We start from the raw sequence: 17,976 nt of genomic DNA on the forward strand, positions 1-17,976 counted from the left end.
CTTCATCAGTGTGAGTTAGTCATATCAATGATATCTGACACATTTACAGTCTTTTAGCATCAGATTCCCTCTCAGTGTTTCCCTGTTGAGCTGTGCTGTAACCATAGTAACACAAAGACTTTGCTACTAACAACACTGAAGATGAAGATTTACTCTCCTCCTTTCTTTCTTTCTTTCTTTCTTTCTTTCTTTCTTTCCTCCTCCTTTCTCAGATCAACATCGTTGTGTTTTCATGTCTTCATTTGTCCAACAGCTGAAAATCTAAAAAATTTAAATCATCTTTATGTTTAAAAAGTGACTGAAACTATTTTTCCTTTAACAGTAACAGATTCATTCTCTATTGATCAACTAATTGAGCTTTAGTTTCAATCAGCCATCTTTCCTCTGTGACACTTTCCTCATCATCATCATCATCATCATCATCATCGTGACTCATCAAACTTTCCTCTGATGTTACAAAATCATCAGAAATCCAGAAACTCTCCTCACATCTGCTGCAGTTTAAAGCCTCGGCATTCCCCTCAGTGTGTGTGTGTGTGTGTGTGTGTGTGTGTGTGTGTGTGTGTGTGTGTGTCTGTGTGTGTGTGTGTGTGTGTGTATGTGTGTGTGTGTGTGTGTGTGTGTGTGTGTGTGTGTGTGTGTGTGTGTGTGCGTGTGTGTATGTGTGTGTGTGTGTGTGTGTGTGTGTGTGTGTGTGTGTGTGTGTGAGTGAGAGAGAGTGTGTGTGTGTGTGTGTGTGTGTGTGTGTCTGTGTGTGTGTGTGTGTGTGTGTGTGTGTGTGTGTATGTGTGTGTGTGTATTCCAGCTGCTAACATCTGCTGTGTAATGAGGTAAACGTCGTGGTGCAGCCGAGCAGCGATCAGTCTGAGAAACTTTCATCATTTTAATCTGGTTTCTTTGTGTTTGTATTTTTAACTTTATTTATAATCTTAAAGCTTCTTCAGCTAAACATGACTCTCCTCCTGTTGGTGTGAATATCAGATAAACTAGTCCTCCAGTCGGTGCCGTTAAACCGTCGCAGAAGAAGAAACACAGCGAGATGACGTCATTAACAGAGTGAAATATGTGAGGAAGGTTCAGTCTCCTCTTCATCACTACTCACTGATCTGATGATTCATTTAATCACTCGGTTTGATTTTCAGGCAGCAGTGTGTGTGTGTGTGTGTGTGTGTGTGTGTGTGTGAGTGTGTGAGTGTGTGTGTGTGTGTGTGTGTGTGTGTGTGAGAGTGTGTGAGTGTGTGTGTGTGTGTGTGTGTCTGTGAGTGTGTGTGTGTGTGAGTGAGAGAGAGTGTGTGTGTGTGTGTGTGTGTGTGTCTGTGTGTGTGTGTGTGTGTATGTGTGTGTGAGAGTGTGTGAGTGTGTGTGTGTGTCTGTGTGTGTGTGTGTGTGTGTGTGTGTGTGTGTGTGTGTATTGTGCAGATTTTTCCAAACTCTGTGAGCAGTATAAAGCCTCGGCTCGGTCCACAGAGACTCTGGAGGCTGTTATGTAACTCTGGTATGAAAGGATTTCCATCATCATCAGGTTTCTGCTTCCTGTCCTCAGACCTGACTCCTGTTTCATTTCACAGCTCAGAGTCTGAACGTCAGACAGAAGATCTTCACAGCAGCTGCACCTTCGTTCTGCTGACAGAGACGACTCCATTCAGGAGAGTAAAACGAGTCCTACGGTGACCCGGAGGTGACATTTTAGTGTGAGAGAGCCGATCCAGTTCAGAGTCAGGACAAGTTCAGCTGCCTGTGTTTATCTATCAGTCACTGTTTAATGATTGAAGTCATTTAAGAAGAATATATGTTGCTGTTTTAGTAGACTCAGTAATAATAAGTGTTGGTAAGATGATGAATTCATAAATCAGTTAAACTAGTTTTAAAAGCAGCATCAGGTTTGTTAAAATGTACATTTAGTATTTTTGTTGGTTTTATATCATTTGAAATGACATTAAACCATTTTTTACCAAAAGTAAGACTGAATGCTCCCGAAAATGTCAAATGGTGTAACCACAAAAGAATGATAAATATTACATATTTTATCACCTACAGTGTGTTTAAGTGGACTTATACTAATAATGACTTCATTTAAAACATGTAAATGGTTCCTGATCTCCATGGTAACCAGAGTAAATGTAATATTTAGAACAATTGTATTCCATTACCTTTATTTAATATAAAGTTATAATGTAAGATCATGCCAAACTAGTTGATATGGTGTTTTATTGACTATTTACTGTTTTTAAGCAAGTTGAATTATTTGGTACAAAGTTTTTATGGTTACACCACTTAGACATTTTTGCCATAATCCTCTAATATATTCTCTCAAAATGGATTAAAAGCAGAAATTTGATGCTGGGTCCACACAAAAAGAATGTGTGCAAGTTATTCATACGTTTATTTTCACATTTGAACCCTTTAAATTTAAACTAAACCACATGGACACAGAAACCTCACTGACCTATAAACACAGATACTGTATATCAGATAGTATATCAGTTGAACTCTAATAATAATGGTTCTCAGCAGCTTTGTGATTAATGATTAACTGATGATTCATTCGATCAGACTCTGCGTAGTTTTATTCTCACATGACAAAGATTCTGTGTCATCATATTGGATCAAACTCTGATATGTTGCTGTTTCACTTTGAGCTGATAAAACTCAACAGAAGGAAAAAAAACCTCTAAAAAAGATCCACTTTAAAACACAGATGTCGCTCTGGACAGGATTTAAGTGACAGGAGGAGCAGCGAGTTCAGTGGAAAACAGTCGTATGAATCAGTTTCATTCTTCACAGTCAGGAGCTTTCTGCTGCTGGATGAACGTCTGCTCACCACAAGCAGCCGACAGCGTGTCAGCAGACGGCTCAATAAACACTGTTATTATCCAGCCAGACTCTCTGAACACTGATAACAGCTGCTTTTACTGCTGGAGAAGATTTTAACTCCCGTTTATCAACTTTCTCTCTGTTGAGACGATCAGCGTCACTCACACAGTCTGCTGTTATCTCTGCTCCTCTGAGACTTTGAGGGTTATCTGACTAGTTTCTGGGAAATTTGAAAGCAGTTCTGGAAAAAACATATTTTTCAGTTTAATAAGAGTCAGCTCTGTGAGCGCGGACTCATTTATTTATTTAAAAAGGAAGACAGCGGGTCACAGTAGAGGTGTTAATACTTAAAAAAACACTCTTAAAAAGTCCAGAAAGGTGCTGCGTCATAGAGTCATTTATGAGAAACTCACATATTCTTTACATCTGCAGCTCTATATTTATATTCTGTGTCTCTACTGGAATATTTTTGCATGATTTCCAGTTAAAATCTCCTTATTTATCTTCTACTGGTCCTTTATGCAGCCGCTCAGTTCAGCCTCTGAAACCGTTTTACCTCCCGTCTCTTTAAGGATTTCACTTCTTTTTCTCCTTCTTTACTCCAAATGTTCAACTTCTCACATCCATCCGTACATGTTGGAGCTGAATCACATCTGAGATATGAGAGTGGAAACACCTTAGCAACCACCTTAGCAACCACCTTAGCAACCACCTTAGCAACCGCCTTAGCAAGTACCTTAGCAAACAGCTTAGTAATCAACGATGTTTATGAGCATGCACGATGACAACAAACCTGATGCTGCTTTTAAAACTAGTTTAACTGATTTATGAATTCATCATCTTACCAACACTTATTAGTTACTGACCCACGTTCCTCTTGTTCATACTGACTAATAAAAGATGCCGTTTAAAACTAGTTTTTAAGATCTGTTTAAGGTCTTTTTCTGTATTCATCCATTTATAAAACAATTATTAAAACAATAAAACCTTAATTACACATTGATCCAGTTTTCTCTTATTGATCTTTTTTTAATATATTGATTATATTGAACTGGGCGTAACTCGGACGTCCATGATGTCTTGCTGCTACGGAGCCGCTGAGTTTAGTCTGAATTTATCTCCTATAAAACCAACAAAAATACTAAATGTAAATTTTAACAAACCTGATGCTGCTTTTAAATCTAGTTTAACTGATTTATGAATTCATCATCTTACCAACACTTATTTATCACTGAGCCTTATGTATTAACCTTTAACCACCACAAACCACAAAATGACAGTATGGTGCTGAACACTAATCCCAGTAATTACTTGTAATTACAGTTAAATTTGAATTCACTGCATCCTGCTGTAATATTCAGTATAATTACCCACCATGCATTATAAAAGTGTGATTACAGCAGAATTTACTGTAAAAAGCTGCTGATTGTTTACAGTTTACTTATTTCAGATCTAATAAAGTAACAAACTGATCTGTGAGTGATTATCCAACATCATGTGACTTCAGCGTTAAAAGAAATATAGTGTGTTAGTAACTGTAGTAAAACTTCATATATGAATAAAAACACAGCTGATTTCTGCTCAGCACCAGAGTTAATTCACAGGTCACATGACAGCATTGATCCTGTGACATCACCGCGTGTCCTGAACCTGCCGTCTGAGTCACATGTCTGAGATAAAGCAGCGCGGCTTACAGCACGCTGATGTAACAGGATCGTCATCCTCTCTACGAGATTACTCACCGACACTCAGATAAATACGCTGAGGCTAAAACAGGAAGCTAAACACACACTGAGCTCACTTCACTCTGAAACCCAACCAGACGAGTCCGAACACGTCGCTCAGCTCGGATCATCAAGCTGTTTGTAACGTTAAAACACAAAGAGACAAAAAAACTACAACCTGACTGAAACTGGAAAGTTGGAGCCGATACTGATACAAAACCCAATATATGTACAGATTATATAGATAAACACATATTTTATTGTAGTGGAGGTTTGTTGTTTTATAGTTTAATTATAATCTTTAGTGCATAAAATGACGACATTTATCGTTTACATTATCTAACCATTGGAATTAGCTATAAACTATAATGTTTATTTAGTGTCCATGTGGTTTATTTTAAATTTAAAGGGTTAAAATGATAAAATAAACGTATGAATAACTTGCACACATTCTTTTTTTGTGGACCCAGCATCAAATTTCTGCTTTTAATCCATTTAGAGAGAATATATTAGAGGATTATGGCAAAAATGTCTAAGTGGTGTAACCATAAAAACTTTGTACCAAATAATTCAACTTGCTTAAAAACAGTAAATTGTCAATAAAACACCATATCAACTAGTTTGGCATGATCTTACATTATAACTTTATATTAAATAAAGGTAATGGAATACAATTGTTCTAAATATTACATTTACTCTGGTAACCATGGAGATCAGGAAACATTTTGCTGCCGCTGCTCACTGGCCCTTATCTGTGATTTTCTTTGCGAATTAAATTGATATATGGACTCTGCAGTAGATATTTTACCTTCGGTAAACACGGCGCTGTTGGATTTATACATTGGCTCTCCCATCAAAACCATCTGCTTGTCAGTTTTGTCAGATCTGGTCTGCTCACCTGTGGACTGCTCACCTGTGGGGCTCCCACGCCTTCCTACTCCTACTGCTTTCCGGGTACGTTACTCCTCTCTGGCTTAACATGAAGATCCACAACCTTGCCGTAAGGTTTGTGCTTGCCTGGATTGTTCTGTCCATCATATTTAATCCATCGTCAGCCCTACTCCAATACACGGCTGCTGAGCTCCTCCAGTTTCGGCTCCACCGGTACGATTCTCCACTGCTTCAGCATCTCTGCCCTGACATCGCTCGGCCACCTCCTCGGAAATACATCCACCGTGGCTCGAGACGAAGTTACCACATCGATGACTCCACTGCAATCAACTCCATCTGGTCTACAACTCGACATCCTCCGACAAACTCCGGTAGGAAAGTGGACCGCAGTGTATTAGCCAGCCTAGCCAGGTCGGCTAACATCACCTTCACCAACGAGCGCAGCGACGTCAAAATTGGATTATTTAACATCCGTTCCCTTACGGGCAAGGGACCACTGCTCCAGGACCTCCTCCGTGACCGCAAGTATGACTTTTTATGTCTAACTGAGACGTGGCAACAACCCAATGACTTCTCTCAGCTGAATGAAACGGTACCACCTGGGTTTGTTTACACCTGCCAGCCCCGTCTCACCGGCAGAGGAGGAGGTCTCGCGATAATCTACCGCGATACCTGGAAGGTTTTACCTGTTACAGTTCCACTATATTCATCTTTTGAAACTCTGGCTCTTCAACTTAATGGTCCGACTCCAACTATTTTACTTAATATCTATCGCCCACCCAAACCTAACAAGGATTTTATTAATGACTTCTCTGCTTTCCTGACTCACATCTGCTCTCTCTTTCCCAATGTAATTTTGCTTGGTGATTTTAATATTCATATGGACAACCTCAATCTGCCTCTTACCAAGGATTTTACATCTTGCCTGGACAGTTTTGGACTCAAACAGTACATTGGCTTCTCTACCCACACTAAAGGACATATTTTGGATCTGGTCTGCTGCTCTGGTGTCACTCCTTTTAACTGTTCCGCTGATGATTTTCCCATCTCTGATCACTTGTTAATTACATTCAACTCCAGCTTAAAACTGTCCAAAACTAAACAGTCACGTCTTATCTCTTTCCGTAATATCAAAAACATTGACCTAGCAGCTCTCTCCTCAGGTATTGACAGCCTCCCCAGTTTCATCTACTCCTCCCCTCCTGATCAACTGGTTACCCTCTACAATGATCATCTCCACACTCTGTTGAACTCACTTGCCCCTAAAAAAACTCAGACCGTATCATTCACCCACTCAGCACCCTGGTTTTCACCTCTTTTACGACAACTCAAAACCAAAGGACGTCAACTTGAACGGCTCTACAAAAAAACTGGACTCTCTGTTCACAAGGAAATGTACCACTCCCACATTGCTTACTACAAAGACACCCTCTCCTCAGTCAAATCCCAATATTATAAAGATCTGATCAGTGCTGGTGATGGGAATTCCAGGGCCCTATTCTCAGTACTGAACAAAACACTACGCCCCCCGGACTCTTTTCCCCCTCATTTCTACTCCACAGAACACTGTACCTCCTTAATGACATTTTTTAATGAAAAAATAAGCAAGATCCACCAGCAACTGACCCCTCACTCATCCTGCAATCCGTCTCCTCTGGCTTCTCATGCCCCCCTCTTTCAACCGTTCTCAAGCTTCCAACTCCCCTCTCCCATTGTCATTTCTGACCTCATCCTGAAGTCTAAAACATCCACCTGCCAGCTCGACCCACTGCCGACCTCTTTAGTCACTGCATGCCTTCCCTCTCTGTTGCCCCTGATAACTGCCATCATTCACTCCTCCCTAACCTCTGGCTCTGTTCCATCATCTCTCAAATCCGCGGCTGTAACACCTATTCTGAAGAAACCTGGTTCTGATCCCAACAACTTCAATAACCTTCGTCCGATTTCTAACCTACCATTTATTTCAAAAATCCTGGAAAAAGCAGTGGCATCTCAGGTTCATACTCATCTCCATAACAATAACCTATATGAACAGTTCCAGTCTGGTTTCCGCCCACGCCATAGCACAGAGACTGCTCTCCTTAAAATCACCGACGACCTCCTGATGGCAGCTGACTCCGGACTATCTTCCATTCTCATCCTCCTTGATCTGAGTGCGGCCTTCGACACCATCTCCCACCCCATCCTCCTCGACAGGCTAGCATCTATTGGACTATCTGACACACCTCTGGACTGGTTCATTTCCTACCTCTCTGGCCGCACTCAGTTCATCCAGCTGAAGACATTCACATCCCAACCTTCTCCCCTCTCCTCTGGTGTTCCTCAAGGCTCTGTCCTCGGTCCCATCCTATTTATCATCTATCTCCTTCCTCTTGGTCATATTTTCCGAAAATATAACATCCATTTCCATTGTTACGCGGACGACACCCAGCTCTACCTCTCCTCTAAACCCACCTCCACCTTCCCGTCCCCCTCCCTCTGTGTCTGTTTACAGGAAATCAAATCCTGGTTCTCTTCAAACTTTCTCAAACTCAACAGCGATAAAACTGAGGTCCTCCTAGTTGGTTCAAAATCCTCTCTCACTAACACTCCCAGTTTCACCATCCCCATTGACAACTCCTCTGTTTCCCCCTCCACTCAGGTTAAGAGCCTGGGTGTCGTCCTTGACAGCTCTTTGTCATTCCAGACTCACATTAATAAGGTTACCCAGTCAGCCTACTTCCATCTTCGCAATATCAACCGCCTCCGTCCGTCCCTCACTTCCAACAGCGCTGCCATCCTGGTCCACACTCTAGTTACATCCCGCCTAGACTATTGCAACTCCCTCCTCTTCGGTCTCCCCCACAAGTCCCTCCGTAAGCTCCAACTGGTCCAGAACTCAGCTGCTCGTATTGTCTCCAGAACTCCATCCATCAATCATATCACTCCTGTTCTTCAACAACTTCACTGGCTTCCTGTCAAATTTCGCATAGACTTCAAAATCCTGCTTCACACTTTCAAGGCCATCCACAACCTCGCCCCCCCATACCTCTCTGACCTCCTCCACATCAACACTCCCTCCCGGGCACTCAGATCAGCCTCCTCCATCAGCCTCGCTGTTCCCTCTGCCCGTCTGTCCACCATGGGGTCCAGAGCCTTCAGCCGCTCTGCCCCCCGCCTCTGGAACTCCCTTCCCCCCGACATCAGGAACATCACCTCTCTATCCATTTTCAAATCCCGTCTAAAAACCCACCTTTTCAAACTTTCATACTCACTTTAATTTGTCATCCATCCTGCAGTTTTCTGATTGTATTTGTTTTTTTTTTATTTTATTTTTTTTTTTTTTATTGCACTTACATGTGTCCCTTTTGGCTCTTTTAATTGTTTTTTATCTGTATTGTAAGGCGACCTTGAGTGCCCTGAAAGGCGCCTTAAAAATAAAATGTATTATTATTATTATTATTATTAGTATAAGTCCACTTAAATACACTGTAGGAGGATAAAATATGTAATATTTATCATTCTTTTGTGGTTACACCATTTGACATTTTCAGGAGCATTCAGTCATTGATTGATTATTATTGATTGGAGAGAAATTTGTACTTGCTCTTAACTGGGTATTAAATTAATTCAGGAGTTAATTCAATATTAGTTTAAACTGTAATCTTCTAATCATATAACATTGTGTTTTATCTCGTAGTATTAGTCAATAAATTCCTTAAAAGTTAGTATCTGTGTGTTTGTTTTAAATAGAGGAGAGAGAATCAGAAGGCTTCTAAACAGAGACTGGTTTAATAATATTTATCATAATAATAATAATAAGTAGGAGCTGCAGCTTTATGAGTAATATCTTAATCTGCTGCATCAGCAGAAATCTGTCTGCTTTAAACTGATGACATCATCTCTCCTCCATTAAACCCTGCATGCTGGAAGTGACTCAGCCTCAGTGTGAGCAGCTTCGTGTCTCTTTTTATGTGTTTAGCAGCAGACCGAGAGCAGCTGATGTGTGAAGAGTCTCATTGTCACAAACAGCAGAGTCACAGACGCTCTGAGCTCCGACACACAGAAGCTCCTTTATGTCCAAGCCGAGCTTCATTTCCACAGAGCTGCGAGTTGTAACGCGGACGGACATGAAGCTGAGTCACTGCAGGAGGAAGAGGAGGAAGAGGAGGAGGAGGAGAGAGAGGAGGAAGAGGAGGAAGAGGAGGGAGAGGAGGAGGAGGAGGAGGAAGAGGAGGAAGAGGAGGGAGAGGAGGGAGAGGAAGAAGAGGAGGAAGAGGATGGAGAGGAGGAGGGAGAGGAAGAAGAGGAGGGAGAGAAGGAAGAGGAGTAAGAGGAGGAGGAGGAGGAAGAGGAGGAAGAGGAGGAGGAGGAAGAGGAGGGAGAGGAGGAAGAGGAGGAAGAGGAGGGAGAGGAGGAAGAAGAGGGAGAGGAGGAAGATGAGGGAGAGGAAGAGGAGGAAGAGGAGGGAGAGGAGGGAGATGAGGAAGATGAGGGAGAGGAGGAAGAGGAGGAAGAGGAGGGAGAGGAGGGAGAGGAGTACGAGGAGAGAGAGGAGGAAGAGGAGGGAGAGGAGGAAGAGGAGGAAGAGGAGGAGGGAGAGGAAGAAGAGGAGGGAGAGGAGGGAGAGAAGGAAGAGGAGGAAGAGGAGGAGGAGGAAGAGGAGGGAGAGGAGGAAGAGGAGGAAGAGGAGGGAGAGGAGGAAGAAGAGGGAGAGGAGGAAGATGAGGGAGAGGAGGAAGAGGAGGGAGAGGAGGGAGAAGAGGAAGAGGAGGAGGAGGGAGAGGAGGAGGAGGGAGAGGAGGAAGAGGAGGGTGAGGCGGAGGAGGAGGAAGAAGAGGAGGAAGATGAGGAGGAGGAGGAAGAGAAGGAAGAGGAGGAAGGGGAGGAAGATGAGGAAGAGGAGGGAGAGGAAGAATAGGAGGGAGAGGAGGGAGTGGAGGAAGAGGAGGAGGGAGAGGAAGAAGAGGAGGGAGAGAAGGAAGAGAAGGAAGAGGAGGAAGAGGAGGGAGAGGAAGAGGAGGAGGAAGAGGAGAGAGAGGAGGAAGAGGAGGGAGAGGAGGGAGAAGAGGAAGAGGAGGAAGAGAAGGAGGAGGAAGAGGAGGGAGAGGAAGAAGAGGAGGGAGAGGAGGAAGAGGAGGGAGAGGAAGAAGAGGAGGGAGAGGAAGAAGAGGAGGGAGAGGAAGAAGAGGAGGGAGAGGAGGAAGAGGAGGGAGAGGAGGGAGAGGAAGAAGAGGAAGAAGAGGAGGGAGAGGAGGAAGAGGAGGAAGAGGAGGAAGAGGAGGAAGAGGAGGAAGGGGAGGATAGGATGATTATATAGGTGTTATATGTTTTATATTAAAGGATTTAAAATGGAAAGAAAGAGCCGGTTTATCAGCGATCACATGATATAAATATCCAATCAGATGTCAGATTGATCTGCAGGTTTTGTACATCTGTGCGTTTTCTGACATTTTATTAATTTTAACGACATTAAAAGTAAAGTTAGAATTTACTGTCGGCTCATTTTTAAAAAGAGAGAAAAGAGAAAATGAAAGAGATGAAACACTGAGACTCAGTTTCCTCCTTTTCATTCATTCATTAGTTTATCTCTGTAGTAAAACACACACACACACACGCACGCACACGCACACACACACACACACACACTACTACACACACACACACACACATAGACACACACACACACACACACACACACACATATAGACACACACACACACACACACACACACACACACATGAACACACACACACACACACATGAACACACACACATACGAACACACACACATGAACACATACACACGAACACACACATGAACACACACACACACACACACACATGAACACACACACACGAACACACACACACACACACACACATGAACACACACACACACACACACGAACACACACACACACACACATGAACACACACACACACACACATGAACACACACACACACACATGAACACACACACACGAACACACACACACACACACATGAACACACACACACACACACACACACAATAATGTCATTATGTTCTTTCTTCTTAATGAGTCTCTGCAGCTTTGTGTCTGTTCTCCAAACATCATTCATTCATTCACAGTGTCTGATTTTATATGTTTCATAGTTTATTATATAAACAAAGGTTTCTTACATGTTACACAATGATAACCTTTTATTCTCACTTCCTGTCTGACGGCTCAATAAAACAACATGTTAATATTTAAGCTTCACTTCAAACATCTGATTCATCTTCATGTCTCATAAAACAATAACTGAACTGCTGCAGGAGTCAAAGTGAAACCTGGCTGGACTTCACCCCCCCCCCCCCCACCACCACCCCCACCCCCCACCGCGCTGCGTTCACTGACCATCTGGAGTAAAGTGTGACTTGTTGTTTTTAATCCCAGCGGATCCTTTAAGTGGATTAACAGAAACTGGCTGAGCAGCAGAAACAGTGAAAGTACTGCAGCAAACAAACCAGAACAGAACAGCATAATACAGCCAGAGGTGATGCATTCAATGTTTCAGGTTATTTAAGTACTGTGACTTAGATTATTATATTAATATAAGTTAAACTAGAAGAGCTGCAGTCAGTTAACCAGCAGAGTGATTATTAGTTTTAATGAGTTAAAGTTAAAGTTCTTCTGCTTCCAGCTGCAGAAATGTGAAGCTTTGCTGCTTTTCCTCTGAAATGTTATAATAAAAGAAGTGTGTGTGTGTGTGTGTGTGTGTGTGTGGTAGTGTATGTGTGTGTGTGTATGTGTGTCTCTCTGTGTGTGTGTGTGTGTGTGTGTGTGTGTCTCTCTGTGTGTGTGTGTGTGTGTGTGTGTGTGTGTGTATGTGTGTCTCTCTGTGTGTGTGTGTGTGTGTGTGTGTGTGTGTGTGTGTGTGTGTGTGTGTGTGTGTGTGTGTGTGTGTGTGTGTGGTAGTGTGTCTGTGTGTGTGTGTATGAGTGTGAGTGTGTGTGTGTGTGTGTGTGTGTGTGTGTGTGTGGTAGTGTGTCTGTGTGTGTGTGTATGAGTGTGAGTGTGAGTGTGTGTGTGTGTGTGTATGAGTGTGAGTGTGAGTGTGAGTGTGTGTGTGTGTGTGTGTGTGTATGTGTGTGTGTGTGTGGTTCAGACTCATGAAGGTTGTTTCTGTGAGTTTTGTTCTGCAGTGTTTAGTCTGCTGCGTTCACTGAAACATCCATAAAAGGACAAAAACACGACTCCGAATCTGCCCAGAGGTCCGTCTGCTAAGGTATGTGTGTGTGTGTGTGTGTGTGTGTGTGTGTGTGTGTGTGTGTGTGTGTGTGTGTGTGTGTGTGTGTATGTGTGTGTGTGTGTGTGTGTGTGTGTGTGTGTATGTGTGTGTGTGTGTGTGTGTGTGTGTGTGTGTGTTCAGTATATTTACTTCAGTTTAGAGGTGTCAGTATCTCACTCTGACATCATCCTCTTATTTAAACTGTTCCTATTTATATATTTCCTGTAGTTCGTGTTACTTATTTGTTTGTTTTTTTGTGTTTTTTTCTGAGTATCATTTTAACCCTCCTGATGTCCTCGAGTCAAGGAAGGAAGGAAGGAAGGATGGAAGGAAGGAAGGAAGGAAGGAAGAAAGGAAGGAAAGAAGTGATGAAGGAAGGAAGGGAGGAAGAAGGAAGTAAAGGAGGGGGTGAGGAAGGAAGGAAGGGAGGAAGAAGGAAGGAAACGAGGGAGGAAGAAGGAAGGAAACGAGGGAGGAAGGAAGGAGGGAAGGAAGGAAGGAAGGAAAGGAGGGGGTGAGGAAGGAAGGAAGAGAGGAAGAAGGAAGGAAAGGAGGAAGAAGGAAGGAAAGGAAGGGGTGAGAAAGGAAGGAAGGAATGAAAGGAGGAAGGAAGGAAGGAAAGGAGGGATGAAGGAAGGAAGGGAGGAAGAAGGAAGGAAAGGAGGGAGGGAGGAAGGACAGACGGAAGGAAGGAAAGAAGGAACAGTCAAAACAGACGGGGTCAATTTGACCCGGGAGGACGACACAAAGGTTAAAAGAACACAGTAACTTTATATATTTAACACAGTAACTTTATATATTTAATACAGTAACTTTATATATTTAACACAGTAACTTTATATATTTAATACAGTAACTTTATATATTTAATACAGTGTGTAGCTGTGTGTTTAGATCAGATCGTCTCTGTGCTGTAAGTCTCACTAAGCTCACTGTCCTCAGACTCAGAGTCAAACATCATCGTCCTCTGATCCATCCAGAGGAAAAACCACAAACATCAGTCTTCATATCAGTGCTCATACTCTGCGTCTGTCACAGTTCAATAAGAGCTGCTCATCTGTGAGCTTTTTGCATATCACGCTTCAACATCTGCTCAGTTTGGTTTGTAAACACTGAAACATCGAAGCAACTAGTGTCTGAAATACTTCTGATCATCACACTGAATCAGCTCACACATGGGTCACCTTTCCTTTCCTTTCTCTACTTACAACCAGAACGGGTCATTAACAGATTATTTTCATTAGCTGCCGAAACATTATGACGTTATAGTTCATTAGTGTGGACGCTCACATCGTTATTATAGTTATAGTTATTATTCTTAGGGCCTGATTTACTAAGATCCCAAATAAAGGAACTAAATAGCGTGCACAGTGCAATAGATTGCGCGTTTAGTTTGAAAATGTCAAATGGTGTAACCACAAAAGAATGATAAATATTACATATTTTATCACCTACAGTGTATTTAAGTGGACTTATACTAATAATGACTTCATTTAAAACATGTAAATGTTTCCTGGTCTCCATGGTTACCAGAGTAAATGTAATATTGATAACAATTGTATTCCATTACCTTTATTTAATATAAAGTTATAATGTAAGATCATGCCAAACTAGTTGATATGGTGTTTTATTGACAATTTACTGTTTTTAAGCAAGTTGAATTATTTGGTACAAAGTTTTTATGGTTACACCACTTAGACATTTTTGCCATAATCCTCTAATATATTCTCTCTAAATGGATTAAAAGCAGAAATTTGATGCTGGGTCCACAAAAAAAGAATGTGTGAAGTTATTCATACGTTTATTTTCACATTTTAACCCTTTAAATTTAAATAAACCACATGGACACTAAGAAACACCTCATTAACCCTTTCTCTGACTCAGTAAATCAGTTTAATGATGAAAATGATCCTGATATAAGTTTGAAATGTGACGGAGTAGAAATCTACAGATAAATCCAACACAGTTAATAAAATATAATCACATCTTTTTCATTTCTGACTGAATTAACACGAAACATTTCCCTGCAGCCACCTGTCAACACAGCAGACACATTTCATCCCGTTTCAGACTCCAGTGCAGAAAAAGCCTCTCATCTCATCTCATCATGTGACTCTGGGAGGAAATTCCTCCGCGGCTGCAAACACACAGCGATACAATCTGAGCTGTTTTCTTTTCTGCAGCTCCAAAGCGTTTCCTGGTTCGGTTGATCGGCCGAGCAGAAAGAGACGTCTGAGCGTCCGCTATCTGCCCCCCGGATATAAAACGATTCATTAAACATCACAGCTGTAATCTCTCACACAACACGCGGAAACTATTTTATCACATCACAGAGTCGGACCTCAACACACACACACAACACATTCTTCACTTTCTATCAGAGCAGAGCTGCAAACATCAGGAGACTCGACTCAAACCGACGTCAGAAGCTCAGTTTTACAGATTTTCAAGCAAAACATTTTTTTAAAGCAGATTTCAGCTTCTTAAATGTGAGAATCTGCTGCTTTTCTTTGTCTTTGGTGATATTTTAGGTGTTTTAAGGCCGTTTATCCAACAAAACAACTATAAAAATAATATAATGACGTCACCTTCTGCTAATTAATACAGAAAATAACCTGCAGAGCCTCAGCATGAATATGTTCATATTTCATATAAAAGCTGCATTAAAAAAAGGTTTTATTTTAATAAAAACTTACAGCAGAGTGAGGGAGGAGTTCCCCCAAAACTCACAAAGATTTTTATTAAACCTTTTAATGTAGATTTTGTTTTAAATGAACAGTTCTGCTAATATTTCATGTTTCATTTTCCATTATTTCCATCATTTAATACAAAGAAGAATGTTACATGGCATTAATTATATGGAAATATGAACAGTGAATGAAAGTTTTATTCATTATAATTAACAAGCAGCGATTCCTAAGAAGTTCCCAATAATAAATCAATATTATTATCATTATTTTCTTTATAATTAGTGCCAAATTATTACTATTATTAATTATTACTTCTCCTCAGCCAACTTTGGAGGAAATTATAACATAAAGCAAATTATCTAAACTAGAATTATAACATTAACTGTGTATTTTTACTACAATTAGTATCAGATAGGAGAATAATAGCTAAAGATATTTACAATTAATCGATTAGTTAATTAAGATAAGTGACGTCTTTTAGTTTATAATCATAAAAAACAGAGAAAAGCTGCAAAAACTGAACCTGGAGAAACTGAAACTAAAGAATCATGATTGTTTGAAAAGTGAATCAAATGATCAATTAACACATTTTCTGTCAATCAACTATTCAACAATCATCAATTAACTGACAATAATCAGCTCTAATTAATTCAGAGTCATTTTCTGAGTGTCTGTACTCGACCAAAGATCCTCTATGAAGGAAGACGCTCCACTCTGTAACATCACTGTGCAATCAGTGTTTCTGTAGTTCTAATAACCGTCAGAGTGAGACGTCTTCACTGTAGTCTGGAGGATTCATGTTCACCTCAACATTCAGATCAGATCAATCATTAAAGCTCATCAGCTCAACTGTTCAGAATCAAGAAGCTTCCTAAAAAATAAAGAGTCAGAAAGCTGCAGCTGATATTTCAATATGTCAGATACATATTTCATGTGTTCAGCAGCTGTGAATATAAGGATCAGCTCAGACTCAACCAGCAGATAATCAATATTAGCCGCTCGGATCAGACTTTGATCTCCATCCTGACTTTAACTTCACATCCCATCAGCCTCTGTGTGTGGCGGGCGACGCGTTCTCATTGGCTGAAACTACAATCCAAGGAATAAAAGCAGGTCAAGCTGCCGTGACATCCTCCTCCATCCCCCCGTCAGGATTATCCCCCCCCCCCCCCCCTCGTCCAGCCTAACATCAGGAGCTGCAGCCTTTGTTCAGCCGCTGACTCCCATCTCCTGAATCTGTTTAAAGGACCAGTTCACTGTTTCCAGTCTGACTGTAAAGCAGCAGTCAGGTAAAGATCATTGCTCCTGTTTCTGCATCTGCTTCAAAATGCACATCAACAGTCATTTAAAGTAGATGATCAGCTTCTATTGAGCTTCAGCAGTCTGAGTTATTATATCAATGATATCTGACATGTTTACTGAGTGGAGACTACATGGAGGAGGAGTACTTTATGTAGTAGTAGTAGTACTTTATGTAGTAGTAGTAGTACTTTATGTAGTAGTAGTAGTACTTTGTGTAGTAGTAGTTGTAGTACTTTTTGTAGTAGTAGTAGTAGTATTAATATTATTATTAGTAGTAGTAATATTAGTAGTAGTAGTGGTACTTTTCATAGTATTGGTAGTGGTAGTAGTAGTACTTCTTGCAGTAATAGTAGTAGTAGTAGTAGTAGTAGTAGTAGTAATAGTAATAGTAGTAATAGTAATAGTAGTAGTAGTAGTAGTAGTAGTAGTAGTAGTAGTACTTCTTGCAGTAGTAGTAGTAATAGTAGTAGTAGTAGTAATAGTAATAGTAGTAGTAGTAATAGTAGTAGTAGTAGTAGTAGTACTTCTTGCAGTAGTAGTAGTAATATTAGTAGTAGTAGTAGTAGTAGTAGTAGTAGTATCAGTCTTTTCAGCAGTAAATTCCCTCTTAGTGTTTCCCTGTTGAGCTGTGCTGTAACCATAGTAACACAAAGACTTTGATACTAAAAACACTGAAGATGAAGATTTGACTCATTCAGATGACTGAAGCTTCATATTAGCTTCAGATCAACTTTTAAATCCATGTTTCCACAGAAGGAGGACTGTGGGTTTAGTCCTCCATCACTTCCATTATAAACATGATGAATGATCTTCTAATGGTCAGTATGAACAGGAGGAATCATTACAGTAAACATGATGAAGGGATCTTCTAATGGTCAGTATGAACAGGAGGAATCATTACAGTAAACATGATGAAGGGATCTTCTAATGGTCAGTATGAACAGGAGGAATCATTAGACACACTGACTGTTACTAAATGTTGATTGAAAAGCAAAGACAGAAAACTAATTATTAAAGAGTTAAACAGCTTTAAGAGCAAAGCGCTTTATTTAACTAATGTTTCAGCTTCCTGTCCTTCATCAGAGTGTCTGAGGCTATCTCTGCTTCCTTATTTACAGCCAGTCCATCAGTCATGTGATCAGTCATGTGATCAGTCATGTGATCAGCTGACATACCAGGAATACAAAACTGCATCATCATCTATTTCTCAGATTTACTTCACAGCAGAGCTACAAACTCAATCTGTTGATTATTTTCTCTATTTATCATTTAGTCTTTAAAACTCATTCAAATCTGATTCTCACTGTAGACTTTAAA

The 17,976-nt window shown here is 40.9% G+C and overlaps 1 protein-coding gene across 1 annotated transcript in view; it reads right to left on the reverse strand.

Annotated features, from left to right (window-relative positions):
* mfhas1 (multifunctional ROCO family signaling regulator 1) overlaps nucleotides 1-17,976 on the reverse strand; it is a 33,306-nt gene that overhangs the window by 11,227 nt on the left and 4,103 nt on the right. The window lies entirely within an intron of this gene.

This window comes from Scomber scombrus, chromosome 15 (assembly GCF_963691925.1).
Source record: "Scomber scombrus chromosome 15, fScoSco1.1, whole genome shotgun sequence".
In the NCBI taxonomy this organism is placed as follows: domain Eukaryota; kingdom Metazoa; phylum Chordata; class Actinopteri; order Scombriformes; family Scombridae; genus Scomber; species Scomber scombrus.